The sequence below is a fragment of the Vicugna pacos genome, chromosome 8, assembly GCF_048564905.1.
Source record: "Vicugna pacos chromosome 8, VicPac4, whole genome shotgun sequence".
NCBI lineage: Eukaryota > Metazoa > Chordata > Mammalia > Artiodactyla > Camelidae > Vicugna > Vicugna pacos.
Window position 1 is genome coordinate 24,444,667 of NC_132994.1, and position 22,780 is coordinate 24,467,446.

A 22,780-nucleotide genomic window follows, 5' to 3' on the forward strand; every position below is an offset into this window, starting at 1 on the left:
AGGAATTTGCATGATCTCATCTGGACTGCTGCTTGATCTTGTTTGGTATTCTTCAGTGTTCTTCTGTTTATATCGGGTCAGTGGCAGAGGGGCTGTAACTGATCGCCACATTTCAGCTCTGGAAACGTGAGGCGTTTCGCCTTGGGTTCAGCTCTATTCTGTTATGCTACTCCCATTTGTCAGTAGGTAAAAACTTTTCCCATTCCCCAGAAGGCAGTACCTTCTGTGAATAGTTGCTTTAGACAAGCATTCATTGTTCAGAGGGTTTGATTCCTCACTGAGCAAAAGCTACTGGCATTATAAAGATGCCAGTTTAATTTTTTTTAAGCTTGAATTTTTTAAAGCTAGAAAGGAACCCTCACTGTTGAGGCAGTCCCGAAAGAAAACCTCTTTTCACAACCCCTGGAACAAGTGGATGAAGAGAGTAAGAGTAAAAGTGCTAAGACTGGGAACCTGGCTTTTTTCCAAGAAACAGAAAAAGCTGCAGTTAGAAGAAGTAATTGAACACTCTGGAAATCTCTTTGAAGACCTAATGCAGTGGAACTTTTTTAAATGAATAAAAGCTAAATGCATAATAATTCCATGTAAGAAAATATAAATGAATGTTTGAAGTACTAAGTAATGAATTTATAAATGTTTAATGTAGTGAGACCAAGCAGTAGCCCCCTTTGGTAAATGTGTGTTTAGCATCAGCAATGTTGTTACTTGGAGGAGACAAATGCAAAACTCGGCAAAGTTTTACCTCTTGTTATTTTGTGTCTTGAATGGTTTGTCTGATTCATGGTGATGATATTTGCTGTAATGATTGTCCTTACTCAGTGGAATTTTGTGCTCTTGCAAACTGAGTTTTGAACCTACCAAAAAAAAGATAAGATAATTAGACTAACTACAAAAATTTTCCACTCTTACATTTTGGGACCAATGACACATTACACAGTCTTACACAAGAGAAGATATATATATATATACACACACACAGTAGGGGCAGTTGCATTTGTATGGAAAATGTAGAAATAGATTTTAGCTTTCTTAATAGAACACATAATATGTGATTTTAATATCTTACTACATGTATTTTTTTATTAAAAATGTACAGAAGTCATTGATACTTGAAGAATTCTAATAAAAAACAAATGTGTGTAGAGGATAGTGGAGGTTGAGATCTAAAATGGAAAAAGCCTCAAGAGTGTTTCTCACGCTGAAGGAGAATTATGTTTTCTGCTAAATGTGCTGTAAGATGTTACATATTTAGGAGATGGAATGAGGTGCCGGTGAACTTCCCTAAATACCCCGATGGTTTCTTTGTGCCAGCTTTCTCTAAGCTCATTTCTCCATTCCGATCTGAAGTGGCGCCATCTGGAGGAAGTCAGGGAAGAGTGTCAGCCCCCCACCTGCACACATGGACACCTGCACACGTCATGCCTGCACATGTGCATACCAGCACGCTGGTATCGGTCTTCTCTGGAGCCATGATTCCCCTCCAGACCATGTAGATGCTGCAGGGGAATAATAGCTACCTAGCACACGGGGTCTGACTAAAGAGAAGGAAGAACTTTAATATGGTGGAAGTGACAGAATCATGAGTCAGAAAATAATAATAATAATAATAATAATAATAATAATAATAATAATAATAATAATAGAATCTTTGGATTGGAAGGGATTTTAAAAATCATCTAAATCAACTGTTCATCTTTACCTCTTTCATCACTCTGAGGCCCAGTTCTGGCTCATGTTACCTTGGAAGACCACTAATTTCTAGTCCTTGTTTTGACTTCAGTCTGTGGAATGATTTCCCAGTCTGCTCCACAATACCTCCTCTGAATGGAAAAAATGTAACATCTTCTTTTCTTTTTTGAAGTGTGAAAATAAAGCAAGGAGACTGATTTTATGAGTCATATCCGATCTCTAAAAACAGTTCCTAAAATGGAGTTGTCAAAATATTCCACAGCATGGCAGTGTGGTTGGTGTAGGCTTCTTGAGGTGAATATTGCGAATGGTAACTCAGCACTCATTTTATAGTTTCGTATCTCTGTAATCACATACTGAATACTAAACTTTAGTAACTTCAATAGAAAAAAGAGATACATGGAAACACATTGTGTCTGTTGTTTGCATAGAACAATAGCATAATTTCTTTATTAGTAGATCTCATTTTTGTGAAAGCAGAGTCTAACAAAATTTCATCTTGCTCTCAGTCAATTATCTATACACAAGGAATGATCCTGATCTGAATTAAAACTCTAATTTAGTGTCAAAATGAACAGATGCAAACTCACTTATTGAGGGCCTTCCCTTGGAAATAAACTCTTTAATTCAATAACTATCTAATCCCAGAATATTCCACAGAATACGAATACCTAGTTAAATTCATTTCAAGTACCAAAGAATATTCCAGAAATAACATTTGCATGTTAATTTACATTTAATTGCACAGCATAAAACATTTAGAACCATTAAATACACAAAGGTTATTTTGAATTGTTAAGTGCTTCTAACATCATTAACGTATTAATACATCTAAAATAATTAAATATTTAAGGAAGCCCTTACCATTTTATTTTGATTAAAGGTTATTTGGAACTTGCAGTACATTCAGCATTTACAGAGAACTAGCTGGACACCTAAATCACAGAACTCAATTAATAAGAAAGACCTTTTATGACATTGAAACAGGGAGTTTAAAGAAAGTAGATGTGTTGTCATTTTGTTTTATTTTGCTTTGCTTTGGCGAAAGTGCTATAAAAGGCCACAAACTTAGGGGTGAAAGTACACATTACAATATATTTTATATCTAATGATCATTAAACTTGAAATTCACTAGTAATCCCATGGAATTTTATCATGGAGGTACAGGAATGGGGGGGGTGTATGGTTTTCTCTCTCGTTTTATAATTTACCTACTACGGTACATGAATGTCAATCTACTTTCTTTATTTATTTTTTTAACATTTTTTGTTGATTTATAATCATTTTACAATCTAATTTATAATGGTGACATTGAAGCAGATTCTACAACAGATTTTAGGACAAGCATACCTCATTTTATTCTGCTTTGCTTTTTTGTGCTTCACAGATAATGACTTTTAGCACACTGAAGGTTTGTGGCAATACTTAGTCCAGCAAGTTTATTGGGACCATTTTTCCAACAGCATTTGCTCACTTTGTGTCTGCCACATTTTGGTAATTCTCACAATATTTCAAACTATTTCATTCTTATTATATTATGGTGCTCTGTGATCAGTGATCTTTGATGTTACTATTGCACAAAGATTACAACTTGCTGAAGGCTCAGATAATGATTAGCATTTTTTAGTAATAAAGTATTTTTTAACTAATGTATGTACATTTTTTTTAGATATAATACTGTTGCTCACTTAATAGACTACAGTGTAGTATAAACATAACTTTTATATGCACTGGGAAACCAGAAATTTTGCATGCCCTGCTTCATTGTGACATTGGCTTTATTACAGTAGTCTTGAACCAAACACACAGTATCTCTGAGGTCTTCCTGTGGATCATTCTAGTATATAACCACATTTCCTGTTAAGAATGAATTCATCACCGGTTGTTCTTTAAATGCCTCCTGACCCTTTGTAAGCTCCATTCTCTCTGGAGATGGGTAAATTCTAATAATCATGCCATATATTATTATCTTGGAAATCATTAAACCTTTCTTTAGATATTTTTAGCACTCCTAGTTTCTCATGGATCTAATTTTACCACCTTGTCAATGTTGGTATTGCTCCTCATTTTATACCGGTCTTCACCAGAGAAGAATCTGCTGCTTATCTGCTTAGAATCACCACTTCTAATCATCTTAGAATTAGGCAAACTCTCATGGAATTTTTGGATGCTTTTTTCATATTCTCTTTTTTTTTCTCATTTTACTTTGTGAAACTGACTTGCACTATGATTCTGAGATCTTTTACGCTCATGCCATGTGGCTGCCTACCTACGCCTTGTGTTCCTGTTTCTCATTGTAACAGTGTCTAACTACTCTGACATGGTTACTATTATTTATCTGTAATCCTCTCCTCTCAGAAGCTGATGATCTAATTACATTTAATCATCAGCAAACTTAGAAAGCACTTAGCCTCCTCTATTTTTTAAGAAGCACTCTCTCAGAATATTTCTTTCCAGGAAACTAAAAAGAAAAAGTGAATCAATGTAACTATGGAGTTACAGAAACCAGAAGCACAGTGGATTATCTAGTAGGCAGAGAGGTGGTTGTCTTACTTGGTCTATACTCTGGATGTCAAGTTGATTTTAATCATTCCCATGGAATAGCTGAATTAATTTAATAATTTAATTTGTAACTGGGTCACAGTTCTAATAGTGTTATGATGGTGTTCAAAGTGCTTTCAGTTAAATTATTTCTTAGCACTAGAAAGGAAGGAGTTAAAGCAGCTGACCTATGATCCATTCATGCCCATGTTGTAGGGAGGGGCCAGAAGCAGGTGATTCAGTATAATATCCTTGGAAAACTGCTGAAAGCCAGACCTCCTGTTTAACAAACTAGTGCTATTTGCAGGGAAGGGAGACCTTATCTATGGAATGCTATTAGCAAGATATTCCTGATTTAGGATTGCTTATTGTAAATAAACTCAGAATCGGTGGATTTATGGAGCATGAGAAAGTCTGGAAGTTTGCTGACTATCTGGAGTGTCAAATTTAGATATTTCATATCCCGAATGCCCTACTGCTGTGTGAGACAAGTAAAAGCAAAGAAGCATTCCAGGGTTGCAGATGGACAATGTTATGGCTGCAGTGGGTATCCAAAGTCAGGAGCCATCTGTTTCACCTTTGTAGAGAGAATTTAGGCAAGGATCCTGCAGATGCCATCAATACTCTGTGCAAAAGGCAGATGCATCAAAGTACCTCAGCCAGTTTCATCAAGAGTAGGATCTAAAGGAGTGGTAGAGTGTGTGCTTAGCACGCACGGGGTCCTGGGTTCAACCATCAGTACCTCCGTTAAAAAAAATCAAATAGCTCCCCCTACCAAAAAAAGTTTTTTTAAATTTTTTAAAAAAGAATAGTGTATTAAAAAGGTGAATGTGCATTCAGGCTGATAAGTAACTCATGGGGAAAATGTATATAATTAAAGCAAAAAATTAAGTGATTCTATTATTTAAATTCACGGGAAAAGACTCACAATGAGACGTTGGGATGACTTGAATTTCTGAACCAACAAACTCTTGGTTACAGTTTCAGGGTTGCTACATATTTGGATCCACTTACAACTTATAATGGCACAACTGCTGCCAAAGTGCATAGGACAGTTGGGGTTTGAGATCCAGAAATACCAGCATTGAAGAGGAACGGTTGTCTCATATTTTTGTTAGCTCAAGCCAACCCCTGGTGGAGAAGTTGCTTGTCCATACCAGCTGTCTATGATAGGAAACTCATTCTGCACCTCACTGTTAATGTGATTATCATGGCATTTGACCTAAAGTCTCATGACTCTCTGGGAAACAAGTTATCTATGAGCTGACTCTTTCATGTCTGATGAGGATGAGTGCTGAGTGGAGGTCACAGGGAGCATAGGACAGGATCAGGTCGAAAGTGATACTGAGGGTTGATCATACCACATAGGTACTGTACAAATAGGATGTGACTGATGTACCAGTAAGGGTGGCAATGAAAAAGTGAGGGCAGATGGCATCATTAGAATAAGGGGATCTTAGCAGTCATCTTGTTCTCTATGGTAGAAGTTGGCAGTGGCCTCAACTTTTACGTAATCTTTCTTTGGCTCCCAACGTACCCACTCACCTACATTCCAAAAAAATACATATGTAAAAGTAGTTCTAACATACAGTTGTTCCTCATCTGCAGGGAATTGGGGCCAGAACCCCTGGCAGATACAAAAATTCATGAATGCTCGCCATATCCCCGGGTTCTGCATCTGTGGAGTTTGGTTGATGGTTGGTTGAATCCAAGGATGCAGAATCTGTGGATGTAGAGGGTGGATTGTATAAAAATGTCTGGGTCTTAGACCAATTTGATTTATTTTCTGTGATGCTCTTGGCTTGTTTGAGACCAAGGTTCTACCAAAACCATTCTTCATCTTTAGCTTTCACCTCCGCTTATGTATGCACACAGGCGCACACACACACACACCCCCTCTCCACTCACTCCAACTTCAGTCTCCATTAGATATTTTTAAAGCTGAACGGTTAGGAAATCCCACTAATGAGAAATCTACTGTACCAGCCAAAGCAATGAGGAAGATGACCATATATTTATGATGAGAGTTGGTATAGAACAGTACTTCTCAAAATATGTTCTTAGAACAGCTACATCACAACCTTCTAGACATCAGAATCTTCTAGACTGTAAAAATGTAGATTCTTTGGCCCTCACCCCAAGTTTGCAGTAGGGATCAAGAAATCTATATTTTTAGCGAGTGTTCGTGTGCCTTCTAAAAGTACTGGTTAGTAGAAAGAACACTGAATTGGATGTTTCTGGAATCGTTGTAAGTTTCACATGAAGGCTCTTCTTCTCTATCTGAGTAGCCTTGGGCACGTTGTAAAAAATTTCTGGAGTTTAGTTTCCTCATCTATAAAATAGAACAATTAAACTGGATGGTCATGGAGGCTAGTGCAGGCCTTTGTAGTACAATTCACTGTCAGGTTGTTGAGTTTAAAAAAGTTTTAAAAAGAACTGTCTAAACTATCTAAATCTCTTAGAAGATTTGCCCTGCAATTTCGCTGTTTTCTAGTGTGCTCTGGGAAGCCTCTGTAGACACAAGAGCAGTAGCACGTAGGGAAGAAAAAAAATATGCTTAGTAAGGGGAATACCAGTGGTTACAAATTCCTGGCAACCTGCTCAGTTTTCTAAGGAATTGGCAATGCGGCTACTCCATCTAATACAATGGGTGTGATCAATATGGTAATGTGCCAAATATTGTTGTGTTCCTTTGAGCTGCAAGTCCATGAACTTTCTGAGGAATTTATATGCAGTTTAATAAAATTTGAGTTTTTAAAAAACATTAGCATTTGCTTTGCTTTCTGTAACATTTCTCCTAGAGAGGTTACGTACATAAAAAGCCACAAAACTGCTATAGGTCTATTATTTTGTTTAAATTTTAGTTGTAAACCATATGCATAAAATACTTTTTGGGGAGTTTGGGCCTATGTGTCATAAATTACAAAATTGATAGGAAATCTTCACTAAGAAGACTTAACAATTATGAGCTGCAAGATAACAGAAAGAAATAGATTATTGTCACAAGATAATGGTCACTGTGAGATAAATGTCAAAGCAAATTCATGGCAAAGCCTGGCCATCTATCAAAAGTTAACATTGAAGAAAAGTAGGATACATTTATCAAGCAACTGATCTAGCCCAAAAGTTTTATTTCTCTCGTCCTAGCTGATCTATGATTTAGGTGCTGTCATTTTACCCAACAGATGTTTGTACAGCTCAATGGCTTGAGTCACTGCTGCATTGTTTAGTTATATATAGAAAACCTTGTTTTTTTTGAGTGATGATTTTGTTCAGTCTAAAAAATATCTTGTAGTAAGAAAATAATTAAGAAAGTTAATTGATTTGGCTTACTTTTAGTTTCTTTTTTCTTTGTACTTAGAATTTTTATATGCCTTCATTTCCTAAGTGTGATTTAGTAAGGTTCACATTAAAATGCATATACAATAGATCAGTAGGCTAGAAATTCAAATAAAAAACTAGAACTAAGGTGAATTATACTCAAAATTATTTTAGTATTGGTGAAGTGATTTTAACAAGTGTACTGATTGCTTCTTCGCCTTTTACTCCCTGACACGTGTGGCCCATTGAACCACAGGTCTAATATTGTCATTTGATACTGACAGCTCTCTTGTCAAACATGGTGATTTGTACCCCATGACCACTCTCAAATTACTGTTAAAAGGGGCCACCATTCTGCAAATGTAACATATTCTTCTCTGTTCCAACCCTGATGATGAATTTGGAATCCATTTAACTTGTTAAAACAATGGGACCACCATATGCAAACTTCCTTAAGTGGAGAGCAAGCCCCTGGGATTCAGTAAGCTGAGAAAGTATGGGGAAATCACTGTATAACTTACAGACGTATAAATATGTATACTCCATTCCTAGAACCACTTGAAAATGGCATTACTTGGAGTATAGACTTGCTAAAGATTTTCCTCATTCTATTCCATGAATATTCAGGGAGCTGAGTATAATGTACCCTTTCCAGAATTTTGGCTGACGCCTGAGTCTTATATAGTCATGCTCTTTCAGTTGTGAGAGATGCTGCACCAAATTAATGAATATCTTGAATCATAAAATATGGTTACCTAAAAGCTTTTAATTCCTTTCTTCCTTCATTCATGTGTTCAGCCAAAACTTATTAAACAGCTGCCATGTGTGGGGTATTGTATTTTGTTAAGAGAAAAAAAATATAGATGAATAAGACACAATCTTAGCCCAATGGATATACATGTGTATATATGTATACATTCATTAGATCCATATACATGTGTATATGTATATATGTACATATGTATATACACCACACACAAATACACACACAAACAACACATACACACAGATGTGTTATATATATATTTTTTTTTTTTTAAGGTAAGGACAAGTAGTTTGGTCTGACTAGGAGCATATATTTGGGGTAAGGTTGAGGAGCAAGTGGGAAATGTCTGGAAACATAAGACAACTTTAGAAAAGAAAAGGATTTTGCTGAGGATTCTGAATTTTATCCTGTAGAGAACAAAAAGTCATGGAAAGATTTTAAACATAACAATGATGGAATCATGCCTGACTATATTAAAAGCATCATGGAGGCAATAAAACATTGGAGATGGTATGCTTTAAGAGTTAGTGGTTGCTTGAAAAAAAAAAAAGGGACAGTAAAGGTGATGAGAAGGACATTGCCTGAGGATATATAAGAGACAGAATTGACTGGCCTTGGTAAATTATTTAGCGATATAAGAGGAAAGAGTGAATCAGGGATGACTGTGGTGTGTTTAGCTTGGAAGAGTAGGATTGTGGTTCAAAAAAGAAAAAAGATAAAAATAAAACCCCAAACAACAAAGTTTGTAGTGAGATGAGACTATAAAACTGTTTTCACCACTTTTTATGTACCCATGTGACCTTGGGCAATTGCTCAAACTCTTTGTGCCTAAATTTTCTTACTTGTAAACTGGAATAATAACTGTTTCTACCTCGTAAGATTGTGAGAGGATTGACAAATTAATATATGCAGTGTTCTTTAACATGTGCCTGGAATATAGTAAGTGTTGAATAAAATGTTTCTTGTTGTTATTGTTGTATCACTATTATTATCATAAAATATCATTAGTATCTAGTGTTACCATGATGCCATTACCCCAAATAAAGAATGATCAACAAGGAAGGTGATTTTGAGGAACAGAAAACAAATCTCATTTTGGACTGATTAAACATATTTGCTGAACATCTAGGTAGAAGTGACAAGTACATAGTTAGGAATGCAGTTCTAGAAAGAGGTGAGAGCTAATATGTAACTCTGGGAGTCAGTCATGTACAGATCACATTGGAGACTGTGAAACAGTTTAGATTGCTCAAGAGGAAAGTACAAAAAAAAAAAAAAAAGAAGAAGAAGGAGTAGTAATGAGAAACAAATTAACCCTCATGGAAATCATAATATTTAAACAGTGGGTGGAAGATGAGCCATCCCAGTTGCCTGAAGCTCACTGAGAGGTGGAGAAATGAGTGGGATGACCAAAGGGACAGAACTCCGTAATGAAGAAGATGAAGAAAACTGTGTCGTCAAGTTCTTAAAGTATGGTGTGGCTTAAGAGTGCTCATTGGAATTCAACAAATGATTATTATGAATTAAGTAATTAACTAATTTGATAATTGGGAAATCATTGGTGACATAGCAAGCTATTTTCATCCTGTTCCTGTAACATTGATTAGCATGTGAATATACTGAAAATAAATATGAGACTGAAAAAAGTAGTTTAAGCAATGTTAGGCAGGATGCAGCTCAGATTTCAGAGGACTAAGTTATTGATGGAGGAATGAGGAAAGGCATGTTTTGGGAAAAATGTCATTGTAGATGTATTTTTCTATTAAAATGAATTAGAGTCCGTCTCAGTTTGTTCCCATACTGATATGTGCACCATTGAAAGAGCAGATGAGCGTGCAAAGTCTGACATGGGCTAAGGAAAGAAAGGACTCGTAGATGGAAAACCTAAGAAAATAAACTGGAAAAAAAAGAAGAAATAGAGTTTTTGAGTCCAATAAACTGTTTGAATACAATCTAGTCTAAATCCAAAGATTTCCTTACATGTAATATCCAATTTGAAATTATAGTGGAAAAAATGACTTTATTTACAGGAACAAATGTGAAATATTACTAAGAATCCCCTTAACAAGAAATGACTGAGACCTACAATATTTTGCTTGGGTTAATGGGATGAGTAAACAAATTCTTGAATGGGCAGATTGAAAAAAAAATTACTTCCAGATTTGTTTATATATTTAACTTAATTTCAACCAAAATCCCAATAGGAAATCTCTTCAGGAAATTTAAAAATGAATCCTAAAATTCACATTAACAAACAACTTTTGGTAAGGTAATTTGGAATAAGATGAGTAAATAACCAAACAGAACAAATTATTAAAGCACGTTTTAAAAAACAAAATAATTAAAACTTAGAAAAATAAGTTAAAGAAAAATAAAAAATCTCAGTGGGCATAGTTCATGAATGAATTATAAAGTATTCATTAATTTAGAAACAATGACTAATGAAATACAGAATATTTAAATAATATTTCATTATTAATAATGAAAGATATACAAGTAAAAAGCACAGTGAGAAACAGCATTTTACTTTTTTGATCAGCTGATAAATGAGGAGCACTATCCTAGTTGACAAAAATAATATGCTTTAAATGTTTATATTCTTTGTCCTAGTAATTATATTTTTATGATGTTATTTAAAAATTGAAATATAAAAAAGACTTTTATTTAAATATACTTATTAAAATATTAGTTATAGCAGTAAAATATTGGAAGCAACCTAAATGTCCTACAAAAACAAGAAATATGGCAATCCATATTATATAACATTATGCAGGCATTAAAATTATAATTACAGAGAAATCATTTTTATAAATGAGTAAAAAGCTAGGTGCAGAAATATACATGCAATTTGATTTAAACCAGAATATTTGTAACATATCCTAGATATTCTTCAACCATTTTTCTCTTGGGATCTGAATTATACATTGCTTTGCTAAGAATACTGTAATCTGAATAGAAAAATTGAAGTGCATATAATTAAAGCATTTTCACTCATCTGCACACTTAAATTCAGTGCATATATTTAATATTACTGCCCAGACAAAAATAAATATGAGCACTTTCTAAAATTAATTGACCAAAAAAGATATTAAAACAATGTTGGTTGACTAAAGTAGCTAATGTACATAGCAAAAAATTCTTTGAAATCTAATCTTGCATTTTACCAATCAGTTAAAATAAGAAATTTGAAAGTTTTCCAGAATCAGAGCCAGTGGTCAAATTCTGGCCGCTGATGTGCGTACAGCTGAAACTGACTACAGGTTAGGGACTGTTCTGGAGGGGTGGGGGCTAGAACAGCATCCTTAAATAAACATGTATGTGGACCTATCTCTGAGTGCAGATGACCACAGACACAGATGAATTTTTCTACTTGTTTGGCAAGAGATAACATGTTCTTGGAGGTGGGTATTACAGGGAGAATGACAATGAAAAACATAATGTGAACTAAAGAACTTCAAACAATTTTCATACATTTGCCCAAATATAGTTTTCTGCCACTTTTCTTTACCCAAGTAAGCCATCACAAAGAAAATAATTCTAGAAGTAAAAAATGGTTTTGTGTATGGCAAATCAACTATGTCGAAAATAATTTTAATAGTCATTTCAGTGAAGAATATAAAGAACACTAAGCTGCAATTCTGGACACTTGGAAGCTATGCAAGTTTAACCATGACTGCATAAACAAACTTGAGCAAGACTCACAGTTGTTCTAAATTTCAGTTTCCTCAACTGTAAAATAAGGGATTTGTTTTCAAATTATCAGTAAGTTCCCTTCTATTCTTAAATTTCTATGACCTTAATTCCAATTACAACCACTCCACAATGACAGCAGTCACAGTTAATTTCATTTATGATTACTATTTCCTAAGAGTGGTACCAAGTAGTTTCTATGTATTATTCTACTTAACCGTTGTAATGACTTTTATAAAATAGGTTCTATTATTAGCTCTATTTTTTAATGAGAAAATTGGAGTTTAAAGAGGTTAATTAACTTGCCCAAGGTCACATAGCTGCAATTGGCAGAGTAAAGATTCAGACCCAACGGACAGCAAATCCCAGACTTAGAACTGTTACACTGTACTTCCTCTCTGTCTATGCCAATATCTCATTTCTAAGCAACCAGAGTATATTAACAACTTGTTGCAAACATGTAAGATGTTCATTAAACCCACTTGACAGTGTAAGAAGTTGTGTCCTACTCCTGTATTCTCTGCAGCATCTAGTAGATTGTTCTACAGATATGTCTCTGTTGAATTTTTCTCTCCTTGTGCCCAATAGGACAGGGGCTGTGAAACAATAATGGGGAAGATCATGTTGAAAATCAGTCATCCATAGTGGTTTATATTTTCAACTTGCTATAAGTTTGGCATATATTTGTCATATCAAAAGTGTCATATTAACAGTGTTTTACAGTATATTTGTCTGCTACAATTTTTCATAAGAGGACTGTATTTTTCCTTCTGAATAATGATGTTTGCTAGTTAATTTACTAGCAAAAGACAAGATTTTCTGAAGCTACCATTTTGTACTATATTTTAATTAAAATATTTAGCTGTAAGAAATGCACAAATGTAGCTAAAGTTTATGCTTACTATGAATAGCAGACTCTGAATAAAATTGGATAATGGATACTTTTAGTATTTCGAACAGGTCCTCATTACACACCACACACAAAGCCTTGTGTAATAGGCACATGGAGGCCAGGCCTGTGCAGCCAATGGAATTACAAAGAGAAATCAGATAATTTTCTGAGCCTTGGGATTCTTCCGATCTAGTTAGGCAGACACTCCTGAACAGCCAATCAGAAAAGAGGCCACCTGCTATGACTTGTAACATAAGCACAGGAAACAGCACATAATTTCTACCTGGACGTGATTGGGGATGGAACTCAAGAGATGTTTCACAGAAGATGAGATTTGGGTTGCTCCTTGAAGAAGCCTTGAAAAGAGGAAGGATGGTGTTATTGATAAACATGTAGGTCAAGTGAAGACCTAAAGGTCTATGAGTGTGTGGTATTGAATAGAGAACAGGAAACATAGGTGTGAATATCAAGAGTGAGACAGAGTGAGAGCACTGGGTTGAGCATCTTCAATATCTGGCAATTCATTAAAACCTTTGCCCAGCACAGGGAGCCTGGAAGAGCTGGGGTTGGAAAGGACAAGGGTGACCACAAACATTAAAGGTGGGATGCTGAGGAAGAAGTGCCAAGGAGAGGTCAGATTGTGCTTTCTCAAGTCAATTTCCCTTTTATATTGGTTCTCTCTCCAGTGCAACCTCTTTAGCTGTGCATCCTGGAACAGCCCTCATATGATACTGGCATGACTTTCGTCACCAATGGAGTGAGGAATGGCACTAATTCATTAATTCCCAGCCTGAGTCCTCAAATCTAGTGACAGAGTTTTTCATGAATTAAAACCCCACGTGATTTTCAGTATTAGATAATAACAGTAAAAATTGCAGCTCCTCTGCTTGTTTTAAATCCTTCAAAATCGAGGGTCTGCAATTAAAATAATGAAAGAATTGTTACTGGTGAAAACTTGGCAAACCCATTAGCCCAGATGGTTACTAGAGTCCCTTCCAGCTCCAAAAACTTATTATTCTATTATCTCAGTGAATATTTGCACTAGTTGGTTTTTCACGTTCAATTCATACTGCACCACACAATATTCACACTGTCCCCAGCCCTGAGATGGTAGCCTGCCTGGCAGCTGCACGTGGCCCATTAGCACGACAGTTTACATAAAACACAATGGTATCTGTTTTCTTTGGCTTGTTAAAATATGAAACACAGCATTTAAAATCAGACATTTCTTAGGAAGGCAAATGGCATCATGAAAGAAAGAGTAAGTTGGGAACATGAATTTCCTAAAGAAGCCTAGTTTATGAATATCTAGTTAGAAGTCAGATTTTCATTTAATTATAAGATTCTGGGAAGAAACTAAAATTAGCCTTCTGGCATGTCACTTTCCTTCTTTGTAAAAAGAATAGCATCATATAATTGCTCTTACCTAGTACATCATGAAGATTTCCTAAAGAACATCTTGGAAAGAGTCTCTTTGTTCTTTCGAACATTGGAGGTCAAAACCAAGGTCATTTAAAAACAACGTAGTCACTGACATAACCATATTTTTTAGAAGAATTATTTTCACCACTAAAAATATGCTTTTGTAATAAAATCAATTATTATAACTAAAGAGCCAACAGATTAATTAGATTTTAGTTTTAGTGCACTGATTATATATATATATTATATATAATGTAAATAGGTTTTAGTTTTTAGACACTTCATATGTATATATGTTTTTTCTACCTTATAAAGAAGGCTCAGCTACTATCAGAAAGCTACGATGTCACAAAATCAGAAGCGCGACAAAAAGTTGGTTGTTTTGAGAGCCTCGTTTGAAACTAACGGTGGTGAAAATTTTAAACAGTGGGGGCACAAAGGAGGTTTCATATTCTTTTTGGATACACCAGAGATATAATACACAAACTTATTGACTGGGATTTGATGCCAAGAAAGCTTGAGAGACCTTGAAATTCCCAGGTTTTCATTTTTTACCATTTTCATATTTAGTTCCTGGAGGAAAATGATAGAAATCCTCTGCTCCAGAAATCAATTCACTTTTCTGACCAAAAAACAGCTTACTAGTTTTCTTTCTTGCAGAAGCTGGTTTGGCAAATGTAAAAACTCAAGTCACATATAATTTTCACTTCTTAACTTTTAGTAATTCATTCATTTCATTATATTTTGAAAGGAGAATTAATGGATCAAATATTTTCCAGACTAGGATATTCTTGTAACATGAACGTGTAAGTGAATCTAATGGAAATTAAAACACATTTTAAACCTTTAGACTTTTCAAACTGCCAATCTTATTCAGCCTGCAGCTTCATCAGTTGAATATTAATATCAGTTAACTGCTTCCCTGAATTTCATTTTAACTTAAGTCCACTGACTGACTTAACACTAGTTTGAACTACAGATAAAAGATTCTGATTTTAAGTCCCATAGGATTCTAAAGTTTAATATGCACATTAAGTTAACTAAGGGAATGACATTTCTTTTCTCCTTTTACGTGTTTTGCAGTAGGTGTTAACAAATATTTATAGCCCCAAATAGCCTGTTGTTAGAACGGCCTTTGTTCGTCTACTTCTTAAAACATACCAAAAAGGATACTTTCACAAGCTATGCTATTCACACTGTGTCACTGGCCTATTATTTACTATAAATAATGAAATGACTGGGTGAGTGGTCTGAACTGAGCTGTGACTCAGGGCAGTCAGTTTCTAGATGGATAATAATTCCATGAGATTCAGAAATAGCCCAGACTTTTCACTGCCTCTCATTAGGCGCAGAGACTGAATAAAGAATGCTTGCATTTTCTACACCAAATGGTATTTTTTTAGTTGATGTTGAAATTTCAGGAAACATAAGAAAACTCATTTTGGGGGGAGGGTCCAAAGGAGGAAAAGTTGATAAGGATTATTAAAATACCTTTATGAAATGGCAAGGATGGCAGGTTCACGTAGTAAACAATTTTACTAGTCATTTGGAAATTGCCTGAGGGCTTTCAAGTAGCTGCTGAATTAATGTATCCTCATCTGTGAGTATAAATGCCAGTCTTTCTTCATCCAAGGAGGTAAATATGGACATCATTTTTTGAGTTAGCCTAAAATTTTTTTTTTAGTTAGGCCCACTAGAAGGATGCATTTAGCATTTCACTGTATTAGCTAGAACTGGCAAAGGGACCCAGTTTTTTTCATTCAGAAAGGGAGCTGCTGAGATGTACGTGTATTTGGCATTGTCTTCCCAAGAATGAAAAAATGACGTTACTGACAATGTAGTATATCGTTTGATATATAGAAACGTAAATATTTAATCCCCAATAAAATCGCAGTTTAGAATGGGCATGTTACAACACTGTCTAGTGTTAGTGTTATTGTTATTTCCTCCGGGGCAGTGGAAGTACTTCTAATGGTAGCTGTTTAGTTTTCAGATCTGCCGCGTGAAGTGCTCAGGAGCAGATATCGCGGATGCTGCTTCGCCAACTGGGACATTTTTGTCCGGTTTATATTCACGGAAACACAGAGACCGCAATAAGGGAACCCTGATTATTAGCTCATGAAAGCTCTCTTCATTCTTTCTTTTAGTAATTTGTAAAATTTTGATCCAAGCGATAGGCTAACATAGTTCAAAACCATTAAACTGTACAAAAAGTCTAATTAAAAAATAACCCTGCTGTCCCTCCTCAGGCTTCGTCTTCCCCCAGGTTGTCACCCCAGAGACACAATACTGACAAATACGTAATACCAGACATAGGTCTGATGTAATTTTCGTATGTTGCTATGAATTAATTAAAGTTTATGTTTATTTTTGACTTTGTGTTATGGTAAATGAGATCATGATACAATCCCCACACAGGCGCGCGCGAAGTCCCTTTTACCCAACTGCCCAAACTGCTCATATTACAACCTTTAATCTGTAAGTCAGTTTTTATATTTTTATGATTATGTACTCATTCCTGATCTAATTATCTGCTATCCTTTCTTGTACGATTCTTATTACTCCTGGAGTTGATACTTTCTTTTCTTATTTACATGCATGATTTTTATGTAATTGAACCTAACTTTTCCAGTTTATCAAACCTATCAAAACCCTTTAATATAATTTTTAAACTGATAAAATTATAAATTTTAAATATGAAACTTAAAAATTATCACATAATCTATCAGCTTCTTTTTTCCCCCCCTTGCAAAATTTCTTCCTGGAACACTCTACTTTTTCTTTTTCCTCATACTCACCTATTCAGTTGATTGTAGAATTCCCTGTTGACAATCACTTCCCCCTCAGACTTTAGTGTGCTTGATATCTAGGGTTTCCTGCTGAGAATTCAGAAGCTGGACCTTTTTCCTGTTCCCTTTTATGTGACCTATTCCCACACCCTCTTGGAATCATGAGTCTTTACTCCTTGTATCTGGAGCACTGAAATTTCACGACAATGCAAAATGGTGTGCATTTCTTTATAAAATAATTGTCTTAGGTATTCAATGAGCACTTCCAATCATGGTCTTAGTTTCTTGCTGTTGGTGGTGGTGTTATACTTGCTGTTTTTTAAAAATAATTTTTAAATCATTTCCTTTCTGTTATGTTCTGAAATGCTATTGAATTAGATGTTGGACCTTCAGAGTTGACTCTGATTGTTTTGTTTTTTTCTGCTCCAGCTGTTTTGCCTTTCATTTTCATTCTTTATTCTGGGAGATTCCCTCGCCTTTGTTTTCCAAACTTTCTGTTGGAATTTTAATTTGGGTAATATTTCCAAGGGCTTTTCCTTGCTCTTTGACTGCTCTTGTTCCATAGGTATAACGTGTCCTTTTATAACTGAAATAGTCACTGTCCTCCTCTCACCATCGTTTTTCTAGTGTGCTTGCTTTGATCTCTTTCTTTCATATGAGACTAATCGAGTGTCCTTTGATCCTTAGTTTTTCATTTATATTTGAAGGTTAGACTGAAAAAGGTAATCGAAGCTCTTAGTGTGTAGATAGAATTTGCTTGATGTGCTTCATTTACAGTGATTAATCAGTGATCCCATATGCATCCTTTTAAGCAACACTCCATTTTCAGTAATTTCTAGTCTCCACAGTACCTGCTGTCTTCAGACGCTGGGCTTTCCAGGATGCTGTGCGTGTATTGACTGGCGTCTTGTTCTCCCTCTGTCCAGACATTTAGCTGGAGGCTTCCTTCATGAAGGAGATACTCTTCCATTTCCCTTCTGACTCCCCCTGAAGTTGTTCCGCCTGAATCTCAGCTGCTGCTATTTCTCTGTTTACCATTCTCTTTGAGGGTTTAAAAATGTTTTACTCCTTTGCAGTCATTTTGGTGAGGTTATTGGAAGAAGAGAAATTAAATGCATGAGATCAATCCACATTTTAAATAGAATATTAGTTTTATTAATTTTCCAGGTATTGGCACCATCAATTTGCCTTCTAATATACAGACAAATATTGTGGAGGACATTTAGAAGGATAAATCCTATCATCCTACAGTCTATTTCTACTATAAACATATGACCTTAGTCAGAAAAAGGAAGAAAACCAGAATTGGAATTTTAGTCCATAACTATGCGAAAGAACTAAGAACTGTTCTGCAATAAGAAGTGACTGTTGGCATAGAGAGAACGACTGTGATAAATTTGAATATTTTAGGAAAAGCAAGTTGCTAAAGTTAATGAACTCTTAGAAAATGAAAGGCTGTTGTGGGAAAACAAAAATAAATCCAGCTTTAAAAAAAGTTGAGAAACAATAACGATACTCACTGAAAGGAAAGCCCTCATCGTTACAACCATGTATCTTTCAATGTCCTTGCTGTATTTTAGGAAGTAGAATAAAGCAAAGCCATAAACAGAAGAAGAAACACAATCTGCCTGTATTTAGGTCTTTGAATTGTTTTCAGAATTGTATTGAAACAAACCATGATGAATGAAAAATTCATTGAACAAGTATCTGACATTATATTTATGCTGGTTGCTCAGATTTATTTCTCAGTAGTTCTCACAAATAAAGTTTCATTGTTCTTCTAAAACAAAAGCCAGAAAGAATGACAATAAGTTTTGAAAAATGGTTATTTGTAAGAAGATATGTAAGTGTAGTTATGGGTAACTTCTTTAATATTTATCTAGAATCTGGGACTCGTTTTAGTAGACCTTACATAAAAGCAGTGAAAAGATCAGTAAAATAAAATTCTAAGGTACGTTTTCCATGCCTGAGGCAATTTAGTGACAGAATGAAGGACTGAAGTGAGGCAAAAAACAACAAACAAAAAACCGATTTGCCTGTTTATTTAACGTATGTATAGTCTGCCTATTCCAAAAACATAATTTAAGTTATTTCAAATAAATCACATATCAAGAAAATTATGATTGACCAAGATAAGGTATTAAAATATCCCAAGGACCGTTAAAATGAACATATGTCATACATCATCCTTGAATAGTTGGAGAACCTTGACAATACACCCTCTTCCCTTTCAGTCTTACTTTACTGAAGTGATTACAACTAGCCCCATTTCATATGAACACCCTCTATCTGCCCTTGACTCCTAAATTTGCATCACCGACCCTGATATATCTCCTTATCTCAAAATTCATATACCCAACTGCCAACTTAACATCTTGGAGATGCCTATTACACACCTAAAAAATGACATCTGCAGATCACAAATCTTATTTCGGGTAAACACATTCCTCATTTGAATAATCAATGGCAACCTATCCTCTGTTTTTTCAAGTCAAAAACCTGGGATTCATTTTCTATCACTTCTGAACTCATTTTGCACATGCAACCCATTCATAAAGTCTTATCTGCAACAGCACCATACATCAAATCTGTCCATCCTCTCCATTGCCATTGCTAACATTATAAACTACAGTCATTTATTTTTGTTTGTTTCAATGTCTATGGACTATTTCACAGGAGAAATGCATAAAATGTATATGTACAGCTTAAAAAATATTTTTCAATTAACATCGAGCTTCAGAGACCAAAAAATATCACTTGAGTACCTTGAATACATTGCTGAGCAAATTGACCTCCACTTCTCCCACACGTAACCAGTATCCTAAATTGTATGTTCATCATGTCTTGCTTTTTTAAAAAGTTTTCTTCTCTATATGTATCTTAATACATTCTTTCGTTTTGATGGTTTTGAGCGTTTCATAAGTGGAATTGTACAGTATATATTCTTCTGCAATCTGCATCCTTCCTCGGTATCTTGTTTGTGAGATTTGTCTGTGATAGAGTGTGAATTTGTACTTCATTCACTTTTACTGCTGTACACCGTTTTACCATCTCACACTGTACATATTGATTATAATTTGTTTGAAGATTTAGATGGCTTCCAAATTTTTCTTGATGTTTTATTGTTCTCATCTTGAATTAAAAACAGTGCTGCTACAGACATTCTTGGAATAAGTCTATGGTGAATGTGTTAGAGTTTCCCCGAAGTATGCAGAGTGTAAGAACGAAGTCCTGAGGTTTTCATACATTCAAATGCAATGTATTCTGCCAAACTATTACATGTTTGTGCTGACTTACATTCCCACTACAGTAGAGGAGAGTAACTGTTGCTTCACTACCTCACCAATACTAATTACTATCTAATTTTTAAATTTTTGCCCATCTGAAGAATATAAGGAAGAAGCATCTTCTTCTGATATAAAATTTACATTTTTTTCTGGTTACTAATGTGGTCAATCATCTTTTCCTATATTCATGTCCATTCATGTTGCCTCTTCTCTGAAATGCATATTTGGGCATTTAAGCATCTTTTTATTGATTGTCTTATAATTATTAATTTGTAGAAGTTTTATATTTTCCACATTATAATCTTCTCTTTGATATAATTTTGTAAATAGTTTATTTCAGTTCAGATCTTGTTCTTTTACTAGTTTTTTTGCATCTTCTGATGATAAAAACAAGTTTTAATTAAGTTGAATTTATGAATATTTTCATTTTGAGTTTGGACCTTTTGAGTCTTTTTTAAGAGCATCTTTCCAAGCAATGAATCACAAGGGTATGCTCCTATATTGTCCTTTAAAACTTTTAAAGTTTTGCCTTTTACATTTAAATATTTAACATCTTGTAAAGCAAGTTTTGTGAATGGCATCTGTAGGGATTTAATTTCATTATTCATTTTGAACAAATATATACATTCCAGCACAATTCCTGAAGTGTTTACTCACTTCTAGTGACTGGTAGTGTAACAAATCAAGTCTCCTACATGTAAGAGTCTATTTTTATTTTTATGTATTTATTTTATTTTTTGTGAGAGGATTTACTTTTAGACAATTTTCTTCCATTGTCTATTTCCTATTCCAGGTACTGTGTTATCTTAATTATATAACTTTATCTTTATAATAAAATTTCTTGACGTTTTGTGTAGCAAGCTTCGCCTAAATCTGCTTCTAGAGAATCTTGGCTATTATTGTCCCTGTATTCTTCTATATACATTTTAAATAGTTTTCAATTTTCTGTAAAGATTCTTTCAGTTTTTTTTTTAAGTGCATTAAATTTATAAGCCAGTTTGGGGAAGATTTCATCTTTAGCATACTCAGCCTTTCCATCAAAAATATCATATACTTCTTCACTTGTTTAGAACCTTTTTAAGGGCTTTTTAAAAAGTTTTATAATTCTCTCCAAATGGGTTTTTTACATATTTTAGTTACCTATTTATTTACTTGTTTATAGATACTTTATATTTTGGTTGCGTTAACAAGAGGGTTTTTTTCCTCCTGATTATCTGGTCTGCCAGTGTGCTGGAAATCAGTTTTTTCCAAACTTTTTAAACTGGAATATTGCAATAGCCTTTTAACTGGTTTCTCTGCTTCTATTTTTGTCTACTTGTAGTCTATTACCCTCACTTACCAGTGAGTTTTGAAATTTTTCTACTTATTTATTGTTTGATGTCTGTCTTCTCTGGCCAGAACTCAGCTCTCTGAAAGTAGAAACATTGTCTTTCCTTATCAACACTGTATCCCTGGTGTCTTAAATAGAATGGGCCCCTCAAAAAATTGTTAAATAAGTTAATAAGTGAGTCCCATGTATTGTTAATATTTCAGAATGCATAAGTCTACACAAGGGTTTTATTTTTTTTTCCATAAATAAATAGATTGTCTCGGCTATTAATTAACCACCATAGGCCAAAATTGTGCAATTGCAAATCAAAGGATAATATTTATGGATAACAGGTTACATAAAAGGAACGGATGACAATTGGTTTATTCTATTCTGTTCTCTGTATGCATTCACTTACAATTTATCTGTGAACATAGGGTAGACTAATACCATCAATCTCAAGTCACCTCATCCTATCTGTCATCCAGTGTTCCAGCCCTCTATTGCATCTCTGCTGAGTGGCTACAGGACTTCCACTGGAAGCCCTTCTGTAGCAGGCAGCACACTCTCTCCCCAGGTTGCCATTCCATTCTCAAGTAGCTCTAAATATATTAGAGCTCTTTATTCAGAACTAAATCCTTCTTCTCTGGAGTCACCATCATCACTCTGAGCTCTGACTACCAGATCCTCAAAAAACAAATTTAACCTCTTTTAGCTTGATGGCTCTTCAAATATTTTAAGTAAGCTATTAGTCATATTAATTTTTCTCTTATAATCTTAAACATCTCTACTTTCATACTTGCAATCTTTCAGCGACTGTTTCTTGAGTGTCTAACATGTCCTACACAGAGCAGAGATGAACAATAGTAATTTGAGAAAACATTTCTTCTTGAATGTCATTATATGATAACTCCCCAAACTAAGCTTTAACCTTTCAGGATGTACTTGCCAACTGAAGAGATATTTAGTAGAGACTTGGGGCTTCTTAATTCTAGCTACAAAAATGGGACTGTTTTTACCAAAAAGTGTGTAGGAATCTTAAACATTTTTTTTAAAGGAGTCTGGTTTTTAAAA

General features: G+C 34.7%; 1 protein-coding gene and 1 long non-coding RNA gene across 2 annotated transcripts in view; one reads left to right on the forward strand and one right to left on the reverse strand.

Annotated features, from left to right (window-relative positions):
* Positions 1 to 22,780, forward strand: part of FUT9 (fucosyltransferase 9) — a 161,666-nt gene that overhangs the window by 37,917 nt on the left and 100,969 nt on the right. The gene's annotated exons all lie outside the window — the stretch shown is intronic.
* On the reverse strand, positions 623 to 6,261 carry LOC140697849 (uncharacterized). The gene is made up of 4 exons (XR_012075221.1): positions 6,214 to 6,261; positions 5,889 to 5,953; positions 2,554 to 2,624; positions 623 to 854 (listed from the first exon to the last, which is right to left on the reverse strand). It is a non-coding gene; the product is annotated as an uncharacterized lncRNA (long non-coding RNA).